Source organism: Tursiops truncatus, chromosome 7 (genome assembly GCF_011762595.2).
Source record: "Tursiops truncatus isolate mTurTru1 chromosome 7, mTurTru1.mat.Y, whole genome shotgun sequence".
Classification (NCBI taxonomy): domain Eukaryota; kingdom Metazoa; phylum Chordata; class Mammalia; order Artiodactyla; family Delphinidae; genus Tursiops; species Tursiops truncatus.
In genome coordinates this window covers 87378706-87399861 of record NC_047040.1, presented here as the reverse complement: position 1 = coordinate 87399861, position 21156 = coordinate 87378706, and the positions used below count along the sequence as shown (strand labels likewise).

Below are 21156 nucleotides of genomic sequence, written 5' to 3'. Positions count from 1 at the left end.
TCACTTCTTTCTGACACATGTCTTGAACGTTCACCATGCAATTCATGATGAATTCGGGGTGGAAGCAGTCATTATTCAGTTGGAATTCTTCACACTGGTAGCATTGGATTTGCAACGCAAAGCCTTGAGTACTCCCGGAATGCCACCATACTACATTTGCCTTCTTGGCTGCCGAGCCCTAAAGCTTATTTTTAACACAAATCCAGATACAGAGTGCACACAACTCATTCTTCACAGGAATAATCAGAAAGTTGCCTGTTGAAGGTCAAGTCTGTCACCCTGTGTAGATAATATCTCAGAAGTATCGCTCATTTCTAAAATAAATGTTTCAACCAATGATCAAGTTAAGTAGCCAAATAAACATTTCTGTATTTATAGCCATCATTGCAATCTTCTATTAAATGCATACTGATGTCTGTATCTTGTATTTATATAGCATCTATCATCTGAAGATCTGAAAATACTTGCTGTCTCTTATCTAACTTGGCCTCACAAATGCTTTGATTACAAGCATTTTACAGTTAGAAAAATAAAATGCACAGAAAGGGGCAGCTATTGCCTAGTAATCTTACAACAAGAAAATGGGAGATCCAGGCTTGCATTACAGTTAGCTCTCTGAGCACCACCCAGTCCACATCTGCAAATAACCCTGCAACATGTACATATAAAAAAAGTGCCATTGAAAAGAGTTTCACATATAAATTTTCCAAATAAGTTTAAATCACAATACGGGTTATGTCTTAATCCAGATGGCAGTTTTGCTTTATTATATCAATATAATAATACTGAGTTCACAGGTTGCCATGAAGTCAGCCCTTTTGTCTCCTCTCAAAATGTGACCACATAATTTTATATAAAGAAAAAACGTTAAAGAATAATTTCATTTAAATGGTTTCTGTTTTTCCCTTACATTTATCTGATGTATATTATTTTTGAAAAAGTCTGAGGTATATTTAAGTACTATGAATATTTAGCAAAATCATCCTATCAGAAATTTGAGTTGTTAATCAATCAAAACTACTCCTATTTTTAGAAAAATTATAAGTCAAGCTTCTCTTAAAGACATGATCTAAAAGAGCTTCCCAACTGACCCGATCTTCATTGTTACCAAGCAATACAAAAGAATGTGTAATAGTAGAATAGACTATGACTGTCAGTTGACTCCATTTGACTTTGACAACTGAGAATGTTTGTGGAAAAGTCACGATAGCCCTTTGCCACCAATTTAATCTCATTTTGGCCACTCAGCAGAATACAACCATTCAAAGAGTGAAAGTGATAGCAAGGAGTATTTCAGAATCATGATGTCAGTGGGGATGTATCACCAGTAACTGCACTTAGTTACCAATTTATCACCAGGCTGTATCAGTGACACAATGGGCATACTGCCCAGCATGGCTGGCTATTCTAGAATGAAACTAGCTCCTACTTGTGGAGGAAAGGTGTGATTCAACTGTTTCCAGCAGTGTCATTTACTTAGAATTTTTAAATATCTAGGTTTTTGTTTCTCATCACGTAAACACCCCATTTAAGCTACATGTTTTCCCTTACGTTTCTAAGGCTAACATCTTAATTATGCCCATATATTAATAAACTCTACTTTTCTTATTTATCTTTAAAAATATCCCCTTTGCTCTGTAAAGTGGTTAGACACAAGGAGTTTGGTAATAACTAGCCAGGCAACCTCACACTTACTTCCCTGGACCTTAGATTTCTCATTGATAAAATGATCCTCCATTTTACTTCTAACCTCCTTTTGCCTGAAAGGAGGCAAAAGGAAGCTAGAAGTTCTGTGATCTCTTTAGTTCTATGATCTGACTCTCTGCCCTGCCCTTCTGTCCACCCATGGCACATACAAGAATATTTTCATTCTCAGTTTTTTCTATTCTAGGAATAAACTGAATCTGTGAATAGACCACTGGTCCTCATTCTCAGAGTAGCCAAGCAATATATACCTTTGGACACAAAGATAGTAAAAATCTTCTTTTGCTCTCAACCAACTTCCTCCACTACTGTGTTTCTGATAATGAATCTTTATCCTTCAATCTCATTTACAAATATGAATTTAATACACATACTATATAAAAAGCAATGGGCTGGATCCTGAGAGGGATTAAAGACAATGAAGTATAAAATATGTGTTTAAAACATATTTCCTGCTTTCAAGAATTTTACAACCTACTTGGGAAAATGAGGGAGAATAATTAGTGTTCCGCATCCTCATCAGCACTTGATAGTATCCAATTTTTAAACTGGAAGAAAATTCAATAGGTAAAAAAATGGCATCTATTATAGCTTCTATTCACATTTATCTGATTATTAAGAGGCTGAACTCATCATTCTGTTTATGGGCACATAAAAAAACCTCAATTTATTTTGAGGTTTTTAATATTTTTCTATCATTGATCATATAATACTTATTTTAGTACTTTTATGTTATCACAAAGTTGGGGTAGTCTCTCATGGTGGATGTACTCATAGGGTATTGCAAGTGCAGTGAATCATCTTCCCTTGCAATTAGCTGTACAGTCAACATTGTTAAGGTGTGAAAAAGTTCTCTCATAGATCCTTTGGCTTGAACATTAAACTCATTAATATTATATTTCAGTGCTACTTAAAATGCCGGTCCCCAACAAGATCAGTAACTAGTGCCAGTATGTAAATCAAGTCACTGCTTTCTTCATCAGGAATGTCTTTCTATTAAAAAAAAAGTCAGCTCAACTAAATATTGTGCTTCATTCTATATCTGATTTATTTTTCGGCTCAAGTACTTTATCTCACTTCAGACCCATAACTAACAGTTTGAGAACTGGCAGCCAGTCCATGGGCCAAACTTTGCATAGTACGTTGTACAGGCTTCTGCATTTTATATGCATATTTCATGTCCTATAATAGATATCTGTGTATATATGTATGTATGCACATATATATATAAAATATGTGCATAGATGTATACATCATATGCTTATATATGTCTACATTGTTAATTTTATGATTCCAAATATAAATGACTGGGAAGAAATAAAAGCTGTTTCACTTGCTTTGTATGACAGCTAATATTCCTCCACATACCCGAAAAGCTTTAGACATAATGGGCATTTAATAGTTGCATTTGTGGATACACAATTTAATGACAATAATTATAATGACAGATAGATTTGAGTTAATTCTGAAGATTTTTAAGGTTCAGCAAATAACCAGCAGTATTTATTTAGTGCTTATGAGATGTTCAGTGCTGTGATATGTACCATGGATAGTCAAATATGATGCCTGCCCTGGATGCAAGGAGTTAGATATGTAAAAAAATCAGTGCAATAATGTGTTGCATGTACCCAGAAATATTGATTTATAGTAAACACTAGGGGTTTAGAAAAAAAAGATTGCTACTAGACAGGGGAATTGGAGAGGATGAAGAAAATCTTCCTAGAAGCAAAGACTCTTGAATCTATTGACTCCAGTTATATTTCTTGATGAAGTTTACTTCCTTAGCCATGGTAATATTGTAACTTCTACCTAAAAAATGTATCCCAGGTTTTTTATACATTGTACTATTAGCAGTAAAGAGAAGACTGCTTTCTGGGGATATTTACCTGTCTCTTGGATGCACTGTAGAGTGTGTTATCCTCCTAATAACAAATAACTAAAGTAGGTATCATAGACCCTAACTGGAACATATGCTCTAATTTGTACCCACAAAGAAGTTTTCAAATTAAATAATGAAAATTCAAAATCCAGCAGGATATAAGAATAAATTGATCCTAAACTATTTTAATCCTCTAAGTGTTCTTGTTTTGTATCTGTTCACCTACTAAGTAGCTCACTGGTATTCAAAGGAAGCCATCTGTATTTGCTCCTTTTGTTTTTCTGTCTATATAATAGGACTGGTCTTGAGGTTTTATCTTATCATGTCACTGAAGAATAATGAAGTACAATGTTCACATATATCTTCACAAACATGGAGAGCTCTATAATGCTGAATAATAATTTTATACCTTTGAACATGTTTTTTGTTCCTTTCCCTATGATTGTCTGTTTCTTTCCAGTTCCTCTTCTGACTGCTGGAATATCAGTGTTTTTAATCTCTAATCAATTTCACTCTTCTTTCTGTCATTGTTGTGAAGTACAAGTAAAATTCTTCAGTACATTTTACCTTTTATTCCTAACCCCTCCCCAAAATATTGATTACAGCAGCCACCTTATTCAAAATGGTTCTTTTGGGAGAAACCTAATAAAATTCTAAGCCCATTCCAGGCTTGCAGACATATCATGTTTACTTCAGGTAAACAACTCTATTTAACCAGAAAATCCAAAGCTTTATAACAGAAGCACTACTTTCACAGAAAAGTTGTTCCTAACATTTTAGCCTTGAAGGAAAACTTCTGGTACTTTGGAAACTGAATTTCGAAATAGAAGTAGGTCAAAGTGGAAATTTTAGGTCTGTGATCTGAAATGTCACATTCTAATAGATAATACCAGGACCTCAAGGGCATTGCTAAACGTTTGCTCTCCGATAATGAAAAGAAATTATATTTATGCTCTAAAGCTTTTTTGTTCATAATTTATTTTGAAATGTTTTAAAAGTTGTTTTCTATGGTTAGAAGCATGTATCTTTAGTTGAGGCAGGCTATATAAAAATTTTTTGAGGGTAACCCAAAATACTGAATTTAAATGTATACCATATTTGAAAAAAAATTAAAAGTTGGAATATTTTGGAGTAAATTTTCTCTTAAAATAACATTAGTGTGAAAAATTATTCTCCTTGGCTTAAAAAGTTAATCATAACAATAATTCAGTTTTAGAAAGGTTTCAGACATTGTTGATTACTTTTTCCAAATATAAATTATAGATGTATTACTATTACTGTGAAATATTCTTATATTTAACTTTTTTAAATAGTTGGTTTAATTAAAAAAATTTGAAAACTTGAACACTTCACATTTTACTTTTTAGCTCTTAACCTAAAGCCTGGGCATTTTAGGACAGACAATGCAATCAAACAACTTTGTAATCAGGATATCTTCATGATTTCTTTCAATTCAAATCGATTAAATTTCAATAAATTTATTCTAGAAATATATATATATATATATATATATATATATATATATATATATATATGCCTGAGATAAATTTATGAGGATATGGATATATAGTATTTTATAATAGGAGAAACTTAGAAATATTCTATTATTCATCAAAAGGGAAATGGTTAAATATAAAATGAAAAAAGCAAGTTGTAGGACATTATAATATCATTTTGTTAAACTTATCATTTATAAAATTTTATAGCTATATGTACCTGGAAGATTAGATAACAAACTGTTATCAGAAAACATCTTAGTGCAACAGGATGGGCAGCGCGAAGGTAAGAAATTTTCATTATATCTGAAATGATTTTTGTAAAGTTTCGATTTTACTCTGCTTTTGTGTTGCAATACTTTTGGAATAAAAATAAAATAAAATAACCCCAATAAATATCATTTAAAATGTTCACAAAGGGGGCAGTCATGGGGCTAGCAGCCAGCCATGTATATGTAGGCTCAAGGTGGTGGCCCATAGGATGTCAGAGGGCTGCAGCCAGGAGATCAATTTGAAGATGGAAAACAAATAAACACCAGAAATCAAGGCTAGGTGCTGGGTCAAGTCTTGGCAAGCTGTCAAAACTGACAAGTAATTGCCTGAGATGAGGTTAGAAGTCAAAACATACAGACATCCCGGAGTCTGGAAGAACAGTGCTACTAAATGCGAATGCGAGCAACGCTGTGGTCAAATTTAGTAAATAGCCAGAGTACTCATACCCCATAAATCAAGGTGAAGCAACTCACCTACTGATTACGAACCATGGGACCTAGAATGGCAAAGAAAATCAATGATTACAACATTCAGGCAAAAAATTGGGAGGGCAATATAAGAGAAACGAAGATAAACAGTTTGGGAAAATAGGGTCAAGGAAAAGAAATATGCACTCCATTTAGCAAACAAGTAGACCAGGGATATCAACAAGGGGTGAAGTCTTTATCTTCCACAAAGTCTTCTCTATGCCTCCTAGTGAAGCATAATGAATCCAGGGGTGCGGTTAGCCTAGGATATCAAATGAAAACGGGTTTGTAAAATAGGGTGAGTGGGTCAGTAGTTAAAATGACAGAAATGGAGAGTGTCAAATTCTACACAAAAATAGGATTTTCACATTCTTATTTTCAGTACAGTAATTTGGGAGGACTAGATATTTTTAAAGTACCCTGTTTGTGGGCAACTTTTATTGTGCTCTCCCACTGCAGCTACCTAAAAATAGTTCTACATGTCTCATATTTAGTTTGCAGAGAATTTTTTGTATGAGTGCCTTCCTTCTATTTATTCCTAGGGCATAATTTTCCTTTCTTGTGCTTTCACAAGCCACTTCCCCATCTTAAGAAGGTCATTTAAATTTTCAAGTTTATTCTAAGGACAGTTACCCCTCCCAACTTGATGTTATCCATGAACTTAACGAATAAGAGCTCCACTTAATCATCCCAGTCACTGACAGAGATACAGTAATGGACCCAGGACAGATACTAAAGCATCACTCAATATCTACTTCCATCCTTTGGGGCAGCATGGAGCGATTAATAACTACTCTTTCAGTGTGACCTTCCAAACAGTTGCACACCCATGCTCTAATAGTAGGATCTCAACTCTGCTTTCCTGCTCCCTAATTAATATCTCACAAGACTGAATTGAAAGCCTGACTGAAGTAAAGATCTTATATCTATTGCTTTCCTCTTAACCACAGGGTCTGTCACTCTGTCACAGAGGGAATTAGGTTAGTCTGATCTGATTTGTTTTTCATAAAGACATAGTTTTTGAACCCCTCCCAGAGCTTCTATATGTTTGCAAATTGAAAATTGGTCAATAAAAAGAACATATAGCAGGCTTTGTGTTTCAAATATTTGTACTCTGGATACAGAGGTCCCTTAGCCAACAGAAGAATTAAGTGCATTGTAACTTTTATTTTCAAGTACCAACATCAATGGACAGACATTCATTTGCTCACCATTTTCCTTGACTTTTCACACAAAACATAAAATAAGCTTCAGTGTTCATTTATTTGCTATTTTATTCCTCTCAGACATCTCACACAGATGTGTATAGAGGCTTAAGATATATCTCCAAATCTGAAAATTGGTCAAAAACTCTAAAACATGCCTTAAAGAAGTAAGGAAATGATTTTAAAACACACACACACACACACACACACACACACACACACACACATACACAAAGAAGTACAAAAGAAGTAGTTAACTGGGGTAATTCTTTCTGATTAGACTTGAAATAGATATCAGTATCTGATGTAGAGAAAAATGAAACAGAGAAGGTTAAGGAGTGAAAGGTTGTTATCTAAATAGAGTTGATATAAAGGCTTCCCTGAGCAAAAAAACTGAAAGAGACGAGGGATCAAGCCATGTTGTTATCTGAGGAAGAGTATTTTCAGGCAAAGGAACAGCAAAAACTAGATTAAATTTTTTTTTAACTTAATGAAATTGACCTGGTTATGGTGGTCTCAAATACTGAGCTATTGAGAAGGAAAAGATAGAGTCACTGTATATATATAGATATCAGTGCATTTTAAAATGAAAATACTATTTTGATCATTTAGAGTATATCACAAGTATTTGCATTAAAACTTGCCCTGCAATGGATTTATATATATATATAATGGTAATCCTTTATAGGTGAAAATTATTTTATTGAAGAAATATTATTTTTCAGAGGGTTTTTAATAGAATTTACACATCAGAAAAGCAACTCCATGAACAGTATTTTCCTAATTAGTTATATTTTAAGAGGTTATGGGCAAGAAATATTTTCCCTGTATGTGGGCACATACACACATACATACCTACATCCAAAACACACATACAGCATACATACACACTCCTATACCACAACAGTGATGGAATATTACAGCTAACAATTAAATTCAATGTTAGTTCATTCACCTTTCATAATCTTAAAATATATATGAAATAGCCAAGTAAGTAATTCGAAATAATTATGCTTTATATATTGGAAGAAAGGGAACGTATCTGTCTTATTTAGAACAGCTTAAATTTTGAGGCTTAATGAACTGAAAAATCACTCAACATGATTGCCAAATGCATGCTATCCTTTTCCACCTACTCTAATTTCTTCCTCAGAATTAAGCATACAAAGTTACCATTGGCACTGGTACAAAAGAAAATCTATAACATAAGGGCACTTTTCAAGGTGTGTCAATTTTAAAGGCTTAAAAACAGTGCAATTTTATGGAAAGTGAATAGTCGTATCCTTTTCACAATTTCAATGTCTGATTGAATCAACTCAAACATTCAATCAATCATATTGCAGGTAAGGCCAAGTACACCATGACTAAATTGTCAGATTAACCTTCCGTGGCTGTAACTGGCATAATGTATTATCCAGATTGTATGAAATACATTGAAATAAAGTGTGCGTTTTGGAATCTAGAAAAAGATGACTGAGATAATGTTGTCCTAGGTCACAAGGGGAACGGGGTCAGATCATCCTATGATAGGTCTGTAATTGATCAAGGAGATAGAAATAATTACCTCCAGCTAACATGGTGTGCTAGGGTGAAGAAAACAACGTGTTAGGGCATGCCAGGTTGTGTTAGTCATAGAAAGGCTTGTTATCACTATAAATTACAGACACAAAAGAAAGTGCTTAATAATAGCGAGGTGATGCTTGATTACTCAAGTGATAACTAGAGAAAATGTCACTGCTAAATTAATATCATTCTTTTTCCTGAGTAAGAAAGAATGTATATGAGTTATAAATTTATCAAAGTTTAGGCAAATTTGCAAAAAGGGAACTGTATCAGAAAGCAAAGTTGTTCTACGGAAAATTTTAGATGTTTTAAGATTGATGTTTTTCTAGACGGCTCTTTTTCTAAACAAACCTTCAGATGGACCTATCTATATATAATTACCAATGTCATAGTTGGGAAGAACGTACATGTGAGTTAATTAGTGACACAGAATTGAAGGACTAAATTTTCAAGTGTCGTAAGTGTTACCATAAGCCAAAACTAGACTAGCCAAACTAGTCAGACTTTGGTACCATTTTTCACATCATACTTCTTTAAAAATCCCCAGGGTAGTAAGCATTATTATAATTTGGATATCTACTCCTACCATTTTGAAATCTTAGACAAAAAAAAAAAAAAAAATTTACCTGAATCCACCTCTCTGTGATTGAATAGGCTGACAATGATTGCCTATAAAATTTTATTTCTGTAAGAACTATCAACGATTAGTGTCATTTTTACAGGAAACTTATGTGAATGACAATATGTTTCTCCTTACTCCACAAAGTCAGACCATGGATAAAAAAATACAAATGGTGTTCCTGAGAAATAAGAACATTTTACATCACATTAACCACTTATAATTGATAGGCTAATACTACTTATCAAATAATGGATATGTGAACCAAGAAAGTCTGCATGCCACAACTAAGAAGTCTGCATACTGCAACTAAAAAAAAAAAAACAACAAAAGATCCTGCAGGCCGCAACTAACACCCAGCACAAAATAAATAAATAAATATTAAAAAAAAATAATAAAGGATATGTGATATGTTGAAGGCAGAGAAAAAATAGCTACTGAGGACATGATAAGAGCCTTTCATCTTTACTAGTAGGTCAGTGGTATTTTTGGAGAACAAGGAGACGTTAAAATATTATTTTTTTATACATAATCTTTCTTATGGTATATCATTTCTATTTCCTGGACATAAATTCTTATTAGCTTGAAACACATAATCTTATCATTCACCTTAATGCTCCAGACATTATATACGTTTCAGTTAAAGTTATTTTTTCTTTTGGGAAACTTTCTCTTGGGTGATGGAAGTTACAGAATTAATCTCCATATATCAAGTTATAAGGAATATTCACATGTTTATTCAACTGATACAAGTATTGTGTACTGATCACTCATATAATATAAGCAGGCTTGCCATAAGTAGCTAAATTTTCTAAAATGATGATAAACACTTCAACATTTTCTGGACAAAACAAAAGTCTTCCCTTGATTGCACTGTAGTTTTAGTCCTAGAAAATTCAGTCTATCGCAAAGCTGTGAAAAGGAAAATTCAGTGTCTGTGTTCTAGATGCAGAGATTATAAACACATTTTTAATCAACTTAAAGTTCAGCTCCATAAAGAAGAGCTGTGTAATACACAGAATTAGTTTTCATTGTGAGAGACTGTTTCCTAAAAAACAGATCTTAGAGCATCCCTCTTCCCTCCCACTAAAATCCCTCTAATTACTGTAGCAACAAAAAAATGTCCCCTTAAATTTCTTAAATGCTCCCTAATGGAAGTAACAAGCTGTTTTAAACCATGAACTAGGTCCAGATCCCTCAGGTACAGCCTTGAAACAGGCTTTACAGAATATAGCAATGCTCTGGGTCCACAGGTCATAATTTTCATGAACCACAAACTATAATCTATCATTTCCTCTTTAAAAAATTGTTTTATATACTTTGCATAAAACCAGTTTATGCACACACACATTTGGTATTATATAACCAGTTTGTTAGTTATATAATATATAACCTCAGTTGTCTCTAAGGTAACGTATCCCAGGTGTTTCAGGAGAAAGAGATATCTCTGGCGTCTGGGTATCTTCTTTAATTACCAGAACCTTTCTTTTCTTTAATTGCTGTAAGACCTAACAACAATGCTTGGTTTGATCAGACTGAGAGTTCTGGGGCCAGGGGAGGAGGGATCATCAGTTGGAAGTTAGTCTCTATAAACCAGACTGTCCTAGAAACAGCTGGAAAATACAGTGCTTACAATGAGGCCTCATGGCTGAAGGGAAGGCTAGTCAAAGACTCTGGGTGGGTACTTTAGTGTTAGTTCAGGTGCTGCAAGTAACCAACTCTTGAAGTTTGTGCAAGGTCACTTCATCTTAAGCACCTCAGTTTCCCTATCTGTAATAAGAGGGGAGAGGTTAATGATCTTTACTGCCCTTTCTAGTTCTAAAATTAGAGACTTTCAGGGATCTGTCAGGAGAATACTCTAGTGTTATCGCTTCAAAACTAGCAGGAATGCCAGAGCCCAGCAGAGGCTCCCAGCAGTTAGAGGAAACAGTAAATGGTTAGTCATTTCCTTTGTTTATGATGCTGAAACTGCTCAGCCCAGTTGTACCTAGGACTCACAGAATGCCAGGGGTCAGAACAGGTCAGGCAACCACTCCACACTCCAGACCTACAAGTAAGACATCCCAAAAGAGGTGGTTAAAAAGATACATGGTCTCTCACCCCCAAAATAAAATTAGGTTGGTAATGTTTTAAGATCTCTTCATTTGTTCCTATCGTATCTCTTTTACGTGCTTTAATAAGGTAGATTTAGTTGAGTCACCAGTACTCCCTGATCACTTAACTGTAAACCAGCCAACCAACTAACCAATCTACCAAACATTAAATCAATTACCTGTGAGACAGAATGATTATGTGCTTCTACAAGAACAAATGTAAAGTCATGGAATTACTGACTATTAGATTTTTTTTTTTTTTTTTTTTGCGGTATGCGGGCCTCTCACTGTCGTGGCCTCTCCCGCTGTGGAGCACAGGCTCCGGATGCGCAGGCTCAGCAGCCATGGCTCACAGGCCCAGCTGCTCCGCAGCATGTGGGATCTTCTCGGACGGGGGCACGAACCCACGAACCCACGTCCCCTGCATTGGCAGGCGGACTCTCAACCACTGCGCCACTGGGGAAGCCCTGACTATTAGATCTCGATAAGCTCTTCCAATCATCACATAGACAATTAAATATCAAAACATGTTTTAACACTAAGAATTCTTTTCACTTCTTTTAATTACATTTTCCTGTTAGTGACAGATTGTTCGGTTTACTAAAAAAGCTGTAATCTTGAAATTTATTTTATTAGTTTTATATTATCATTCAAAGGCCCACTGAACTGCTAAACAGAGCTGGTTATGAGTCCATCCTCTAAATTCCCATATCACCTGAGGACTATTTCTGCTAAAGTCCTGATGACACAGTTTACAATTGTCAATTTACTTGTCTGTTTATCCACACAACTCTATAAGCTATTCGATCAAAGGAGCTCTGTTTTACTAGTTTCTATATCCTTAGCACTTAGAAAATTTGGCCATATTTGCTCAATAAAAAGACAGTTAAAAATAAAATGATTTGAGGTTAGTACACAAAATTACTATAATTCAATTTAAAACAAACAATTACTATTTTGGTAAATATGTGCACCCTTATTTTTATACTTATGTGGTTCTGTCAGACTTAAAGCCCTTAAATTATGTTGTGCATGAGTATCACCCATGGAGCTTAATAAAAATGCATATTTCTAGTTCCTGCTAAGGTAGCTGGACTTAGTAAGACTGGAAGATGGCTCAGAAAGCATGTTAGTTTATGAATCTATCATCCACCCTTTGAAAAGTACCATATTAGACTTTGTAATATTTTGAAGTCGCTTGTAGAAATCTCATTGCTACCAACGGGTAACAGAATATGCCACCCCAAGGTGTGCCTCTTTGGCATAAGAATTATGCTTGAATCCCAAGAGTGATTCCTGTTTCTAGGTCTAAACTCTGAATGTTATGGCATTTGATAGTGGTAATTTCAGAAATTTAGTTCTTCAAAACTTATTTCCTGAGCATGTGTATCTTCTGATAGCTTGTGTTAAATATGTTTGGATCTTAAGCATAAATGTCACTCTCCACCCAATAAAGGCTATGGTCAGCATAAGTAGAAACAAATTCCTTATTTTTCTTTACAATTCATTATCTTTTAGCTTATTTTTATATGTCGGTCATGCTGTGGGAAACAAATATGTTCATTATCAATAACACATAAAGCCTTTTTAATAGAAGGAATTTATATTTCTTCTGCCTTACATTTTTTCTTTTCTATTACTTGCCCTCCTGCTTATGTGTTTGCATTTCAGTAGACATGTTTAGGGTTACTGTAAACAGATATCTCACCAATAATGACAATGGCAGCCTTGAAATTCTGGGACTCTTCTAGTAATTCTTCTTGAAGCAGTATCTTAGTTCTTTTTTTTGTTGAATATCTTCATGTTATACTATTAAGTCCAAGGACCTACTCATTTTTTATGGCTTTGACTAAAGAATAGACAGTTAGGTATTTGGAAAAAGTTCTATATTACTGAGTCATGGCAAATATTACTATTCATCCAAGCAATGCAAATTATACCAACCATAGGGACTGACTTCCATTTTTACAAGTTTTTAAGAGGTCTGACTTGCTTTTCAATTACTAACAAATAGTATTCTCAAGGATCTGAAAACTGCTAACATCTTTAAAAATTTTTTAATATAGAACTCAGGAAATAAGCAAATGGTCGAGAATTACATTTCTTAGAATTAGATAAAGAGTATAACTTAGTACAGTGTTTTGTAAAATAAATTTCTCCCAGCAGAATCATTCTTCCAGCAATGCCTTTGAAGAAAATTATATATATATATATATATATACACACACACACACACACACACACATATGAATGAATGTGAGAGACTTACAGTAATGGTAAGTATATTCTTAAAACTGAAATAATGACAAATATATTAGTTTATATTTTAATTAAAATTTCATCTTCATTTAGGAACACTTTTAGGTCAGGTCTTATTTATTAGCTGCTGGAACGTGAGTTCAGAAAATGTGAGTATTGTAAGGTATTTCAATGAGGGTTGCCATTGAATTAACATTTTATAAGAGTAATTATTTTTCTTTCCATGAAAGATTACTGCAAAAATGAAAAAGAAGAAACATACATCTCAGATAAATTAAGGCCAATGACTGAAAAAATATTTTTCCTTGCATCCTAATATTTAACTCTAAAGCTGTCTTGAACATTTAAAGAGTAATTTTCTCCAAAATAGAAACAGCAAGAAACTAAGATCTAATTCAAGGAATAAGACAGTTAATCAAAACCCAGAAGAATAAGGTTATACTGACAAACTATAGAAATCCTTGAAAATCCAAAGTGTTCCAGCCTAAACCACTATTCCCATTTCAGTTTTATATTGTCAGGCCCACATAAAGTGAGATTAAATCAATTGTGCATCACCTGTGTAGTTCATTCAAAAAAGTTCTAGCAGAAAGTATAGATTACCATTTGCTCTATCAATGTGTAATAAAAATAAAATAAAACTATTTTTGGATTGCAGTTGTTTGTAGCTTGCTGTTACATATTGTTTATAATGATATTTCATAGGCTAATTTAATGATTAAACTATGACTACTTTCCAGTACTACTTTTGGGAGTACTGTTTTTAATATTACTAGACATTTTTTCCTCCTGCTCTCTAAATGTCTTAAGATACTATTGACCTATTATTATTTGCTATACTAAATTTATTTTCCCAACACAGTATTATTAGAGGATTATACATTGGATTCAAGGACTGACTTTATGTAGAATTATAGGGACTGGTTTCATGTGATGGACTGTTCCGTAGGGATTACTTTGCATAATATGATTTTTTTTTGGTTTTGCTTCATTTTGTAAATTGTGGGCATGGAAACATGTACAAATTAAAAGTGAAGACCAGGAGGGTATTTTAATGAGTGCCTGAACTGAGTATCAATACACTTAGGACACAGGCATTTGAGACAAGGAGTTGTTACTTTACTGGATGTACTGATGGATAACTTCATTTTATTCAAGGACAATCTCAGGACACTATAAGTGACATATAGTGGTAAATACATGTTTATTAACTTCTCCAATTCCTGATATAGCCTATTCCCTTTTCTTCTTTGTATTATCCATAGCATATAATAATCTGATCATCTGGCACACTATTTTAGTGTTTTCCGATTGATTTTGTTGATTTGTTTATTCTGATTATTTTGTTGGTTGTTGATTGCCTAATTGATTACAACTAGAATTGTAGTTCTATGAGGACAAGGACTTTTGTTCCTTTTGACCGTTGTATCTCCAGAACCTTGTAAAGAGTGTGTCTTACAGAAAGTGCTCAGTAAGAATTTGTAGTTACTTATTGAGCTAATAGTGTTAATATAAATAAATATAATCTGGGAAAGCAAGTTTTTAAAATCTGCTTTAGAAATTGACTCATCTTTATTATAGATATATAAAACTCTAACAGAGGAGTTGGCAAACTGTTTCTGTAAGGGATAATAAATACAGTTTTTTCGAGCCACATAATGTCTGTCACAACTATTCAAGTGTGCACTTATACAGTGTGAAAGCAGCCATGGACAATATATAAACAAATCCATGTGACTGTGTTCTTATAAAATTGTATTTACACAAAGAGGTGGCAGACCCAATTTGGCCAACAGGAGATAGTTTTTCAGTACCTACTGGAATCAATCAGTTAATAAGCCAGACAACATTTTATTTCTATTTTTGGACACCAAGAGGGGAATATTACATTCTTTTTTGGACGGTTCTGAGCACTGGTTTGAAGTTTTTGACTTCTTTCTAGTGACACGGAAGCCCCATTTAATATGCACAGGAAGTAAAAAGCAATCGCACATAATCAAACTATTGCCATCACACACTATGTGACAAAATTTTTTCTAAACAAAGTTGAAAGTTACTTGAAGAATGCAGTTATTTATAAACTTACTAAAAATGACAGTGTAAACTGCTTTTATTGAACATGGCATGAATAGAAGATTGCATATGATAAGCATTGCACAGAAAAATCACATTTGTGCTATTTTGAAATTTAGGACAAGCAAAATAAAGATGTCAGCGCAGCTGTTTTAAAATATTTTAGTTTTTGTGGGATTTATATTATCTGTCCTATCCAAAGTACAACCCCTCAAAATCAACAACGAAAACAAAGCAAAACCTTGACTAAACATGCCTTTGAACCTTCACACTGAAACTCTTTTTCTGTCTTCATTGTTCCCAACCTTCTTGAAAACATAAACTACATTTAAAGTCTCTATTTCCTTAACCTTTCCACAGATTATAATCTGAGCCATGGAAATCACTCGTTTTAAAGTCACTATATCCTTCTCAAAGCCAAATACAACAATCTTCATCTTCTTTTGCCTTGCTGACCACTGTCCAATGTCTTCTCAACACTCCTTTTTGGTGCAATTCCCTTTGTTTTGTAGTAATAGGAAACATTATTGTGTCTCATTATTCTTCACTAAACAACGATGCAGAGTATTAGGATTCCTTTTCTATTAATTAGAATCACTTGGTAGCAATTTAAACCCCATTTCCTTCAATTACTACTCTTTATCCATTCCCATCTGCATGCCTTCAGAAAATCTGGTTTGCTCAGGATTACAGTTTTTTAGTGAAAGAGCTGAGGCTCACACCTAAAACTCTGGATTCTGACTCCAGTCTACTATGCCAAGCTTCCTCTACACAGAAGCAACATTTATCCCTCTGTTCAACGATTTGCTGATCCAGCAAGCATCTGAATATTGCTTATGTATTAGGTACTAATAAATACGAAGCCCAATGCATTATCCTTCTTTGTGGCACTTTCTCGTATGGACAAAAGCAATCTTAAACAGGTCACAGCTACATAATATGAGATTTACACCTAAGCACTGAAGAAATGTTAATGGAGGAAGAATATACACATGTGGTGCACATAATTAGGGAAGTTGGAGAGCATAACTTTGGAGTGAATTCATCAAGGAAGCAATGAAAAGAACAACAAATCATTTCAAGGAGGGAAATAGCATTCCGGCTAAAGCTGGAGTACATAGGATACTCAAAAAGGAGATGGGTCTAGTGACAATAGTGACAAATATGTTCAGAAGTGTGGTTATTAGGCATGGCGGAGAGGATGGTAGTGGTGGTATTGATGGTTACAGTAAATGTTCATGGGAATTCTAAAATGAGGATGGTTCTGTGCTATCCGGACATTCTTTGCTATTTCAATCTTCTACTTTCAAGCTTTTGACAATGATTTTAACATCTGTCCTTTCGTATATGTTAAAACTTCTTTGTTCATGGTTATCTATGTGTCTTGCCTTCCCTGCTCAACTAAATAATTATAAAGGCAGGAGTTCTCATTCTTTCTGTTTCCCTTAGAGAATGTGTATAATCCAGTCCTTCATAGTAGAAACTGTACAAATGTTTCCTGAATTGAGGAATCTCCTATTCAACTTCATTAGTACAAACATCTTAACCCCTTGCCCATCACTTATGTATAATTCACTAATACCCAATCAAGTTCATTCCACTTCTCTCTTTTAACTTCCCCAACCTAGAAGTAGATGCCATGGCAAATCTGTCATTTACCATTAAGAATAACCTTTATGTACTAGGGTCCATGAGGATATAATACTATATCACACAGTACGCATAAAGACCTTGTGTTCCGATTTTAAAACATCTGGAAAATATGACAAGTTACACTAGAATAGAAGTGAATGGCATTGCTATTTTGCACCACTGATTGAAAGCCATTATTCATCAATTTTATTCAATCTGCTGAACTTCTGTGAAGCTCTTTAACAGAAGCATCACTGTGATGTGAGAAGAAGAGTAAGGCTATTATTTTAACAAAGCTTTTGTAGTTGTCCTCAATGCACAAACCTTGAATTTTTATCTTCATTAACTTAGGGGCATGAAATGTAGGCTTTCTTTGTCTTCAAAGACTCTGACTTTGAGATTCAGTACACACCCAATAATCATTAGAACATGATCATGACTCTTGAGTAATGCTTTTGAAGAGCTGCCATTAAAGAGGCTTTTTATCTCTGGTCCACACAGCACAACACAAGATGAGTTGATGCTGGTGGTAATTATCAAGTGAACTTAGTCATTGTAGAAAGTCAAGCTGGGAAATTTACATTCGAATAACCTTTGTTACTTTTGTGACTGTGGCTGCCTAAGAATATAAATACTTGATTTTACCCAATTAATTGTAAAGAAAATATTTTCTTTCAAAGTAAACTTCTAAGGCCGTTTTGATAGAAATCAAAATAATACTTCTCAGAGGGACACAGACTGACAAGGAGCATAAGGAAACCTATATTTAGATGTGGGTTGTAGTTATAAAACTGGGTGGCTCATCAAATCGGGCACTTAAAAGTAGTACATTAGTACATTAATACATCTCATTTTGTGTATTTTCTACTACAAGTTAAATAAAACAAAAAAGTAAAATAGAAGAGAAGGCATCATGATATCAACTGTTATTTTTGAAACTCTACTATGTAAGGTAATATTCGGAGTTATAGAGGTGGAAAGGAGTCATTGACTTCTAAGAGTTTATAAGCTAGAATATAAACATTCAAAGCTTTGGATGCCCACTAAGATTTTAAGTATATCAGAAATACATGGATTCATACATTTGCAATATTTGAAGGTTTAAAGTTTTATGTAAAAGTCTCATGTTGATTAGATATGAACTTTTGTTTTGTCAGTAAACACTTGACTATATTCACCTATCTGAGATAATAACTTATACTTGGATGTACAAAAACTAAGGTCATCTGTGGAGTATAAGTAAATGCTTTAGCCATGTACTTCTTATTCTTTCAGTGATATCCTTGTTAGAATCATTAACAGCAAACTTTTATTTAGATCTGTATGAAAGAGATGACAATTAAGCACAGTTTCATTTTCCTGTCTTTAACTTAAAACAGGATCACACACCTTCTATCCATGGTTGTTTTCTATTGGGTACAACATGTTTAGTTAAAAAAAATAAAGCAAAACAAAAAATTCCAAGACACAGCAAAGTTACTTTATGTTTTTTAGGTATCTATTTATATTATTTACATATCCCTTTTTCCTTAGTTGTAGCTTACTTCCACCTCTGTGAAGAATTATGTATTTCTTTTTTTTTATAAACACTTTAACATTGACTGTATAACACTACTCAGTCTTTTCTGACCTTCCTTATTTATGCATATCTTGCTTTTACCTATCAATTGTGAGCTCTGTGAAAGACATAATCACTTCTTTATACTCTCAAAAGAGTGTAGTACACCTTAAATTCAATAACCAGTTGAAACCTATTTGTCTCAAAGTCAGGTGCTTGGAGTTAATACTTATGTTAACACGTTTAAAGTAGGATTCTCTCATGGTTATTCCTCTAGGCATGTGGAAAGAGAAATAACAGCTATCATATAGCTGAGCTGGTAAGTACCAGTGCTAACCTCTGGTCTATAGGCTCCTTTGTTCCCAGGGCCTGACAAGGAAGGTGAGGTTATTCATATACTTTTGCCTTTCTGCCAATCCCTCAAAGTGGTTGTTCAAACCCTACCTTTTCCTGCAAGCTACTTCTTTCTCATCCACCCTCACCAGAATCTCAGCAAGTGACTTTACTTCCTACATCATAGGATAAAAAAGCCACTGGACATGAGTGCTTTAATCTCTTCTTCTACATTTAAATGTATTTCCACCCAAATCCAGCCTTAACCTTTCCACCTCTACCTATGGAAAAAGACCCCTCCTTCTATCAAAGCTAATCTCTCTGTCCTCTGTCTTTTTCTGAGACCCTCCTCCCATAGTTATCTATTCCTTTCAAAATCTTCAATATCCCTTCCCCTCCATTTATAAGCATGGCATGCCCCACCCTAAAACATAAAATTGCTCCTAGGTTAGCCTTCTCTATATAACTTACCACCTCCGCTTCTACAAAAAGTAGTCTAAACAAGGGTCCAACAAATTTTCTCTTCAAGTGTAGAGTAAATATTTTAGCCTTTGCAGGCTATAGTTGCCACACCTCCTCAACTCAGTAGTTGTAGCCTGATTGTTTTTTCCTGTCCTCTCCTCTTGTTCTCCACTGCCACCTAAACCCAACCATTTACTTTATCTACCCTGACTATTGCAATAATTTCCCTGATTCCTTTATCTCTCTGCAGAGGCTTCTCAGTGTCCAGTATCTCCCCCTTCGGTTTTTACTTTTTAACATGGCCAGTGATATTTTTGCAAATTGTAAACATTATGTAAATCCATGCTTAGAATTAGTGAATGGATTATCCTTGAGAATAAAAGACCAACTCAACTCAGAGAGAGAGAGAAGGGGTAACACCCTGATCTTATCCCTGCCCATTTATTTCGTCTCCTTTCCAGATATTCTGGACTTCCTGCAACTCTCCAAAAGTCTTTTAAATTACTCCTGTATGCTTTCTTACTTCCATATGCATTTAACTGGGCTGTCTCTTCTTTCCACAGTGCCCTTGTCTGCCCATCTTCATCTTTCAGTTCTCTACGAAGGGTTGTGGAAACATTTAGCTTTCTGTGTTAGGATGTTTCCTTAGGACCTGGACATCACTGATCACCTTGTTTTATACGGCTTCCAGGGCAGTGTCTTGAATATATGAATTCGAAGACATACAGCAACACTGATATAAACCATGCTCTCTCTGTTGGATAATGTTTAGCAACGCATAGCCCCAACCCTCCCAAAGCTGCAAGTCATCTGGAATTGCCAGTGGCTGCTTTGGCTCCTCCCTCATTTCCTAACCCCACAGGAATCAATGACTTTCACTTTCATGGCCTCAAGAGGCCACTGCCCCACAAAAGCAGTAGACACCTTCTTACCTGTTACTCTAAATCTCTTCTCTTCTTCACATGAGTTGCTCCACCAATACTACCATTTTGAGAAACATTCAGAAAAAAAAAGTGTCAAGTACTTCCAAGCACTCACTCTCCATGCAGTTCCATGGTGACAGTAGGGAGGATCTTCGGGTTTCTCCAGCTCATCCAGAATCTAGACAAAAAGTGAAATGTTAGTATCTCCTTCTACAGCTTCTTCCAGTTTTAACTAGCAACTCTTTTGGGAGTCCCTTTCTGGAATGTAGCCTGAGGTCTAGTCTATAATTCTGAAACAGCAACAAAAAAAGCCCCAGTTCATATTCTAATACACCTTAAGTGCTATCTTTAAGCCAATTTCACACCTACCGCACTGACTGCCTTAGCCTGGACCCATTTATTATAATAAATATTAGGAATCTTCACTTGAATTCCCAACAGTCACCTAAGTCCCAATAAATATGACTAGATCCACATAGATTATCAAACCAAAAATCTAGTGTCATCTTCAAATTCTTCCTCTATTTTACCTATCACTTCATTCTCCCCAATCACCAAGTCCTGTCCTGAGCTCTTAAATACATCTCAACTCCACTCGCTGCCAAACCCCAATTCAA

At 34.6% G+C, this 21156-nt stretch overlaps 1 long non-coding RNA gene across 1 annotated transcript in view; it reads left to right on the top strand.

Moving 5' to 3' along the window:
- Positions 1-21156, top strand: part of LOC109548371 (uncharacterized) — a 64741-nt gene that overhangs the window by 10342 nt on the left and 33243 nt on the right. The window contains exon 2 of the long non-coding RNA XR_002174452.3: positions 5290-5365. This is a non-coding gene — a long non-coding RNA (uncharacterized lncRNA). The remainder of the gene's footprint in view (positions 1-5289; positions 5366-21156) is intronic.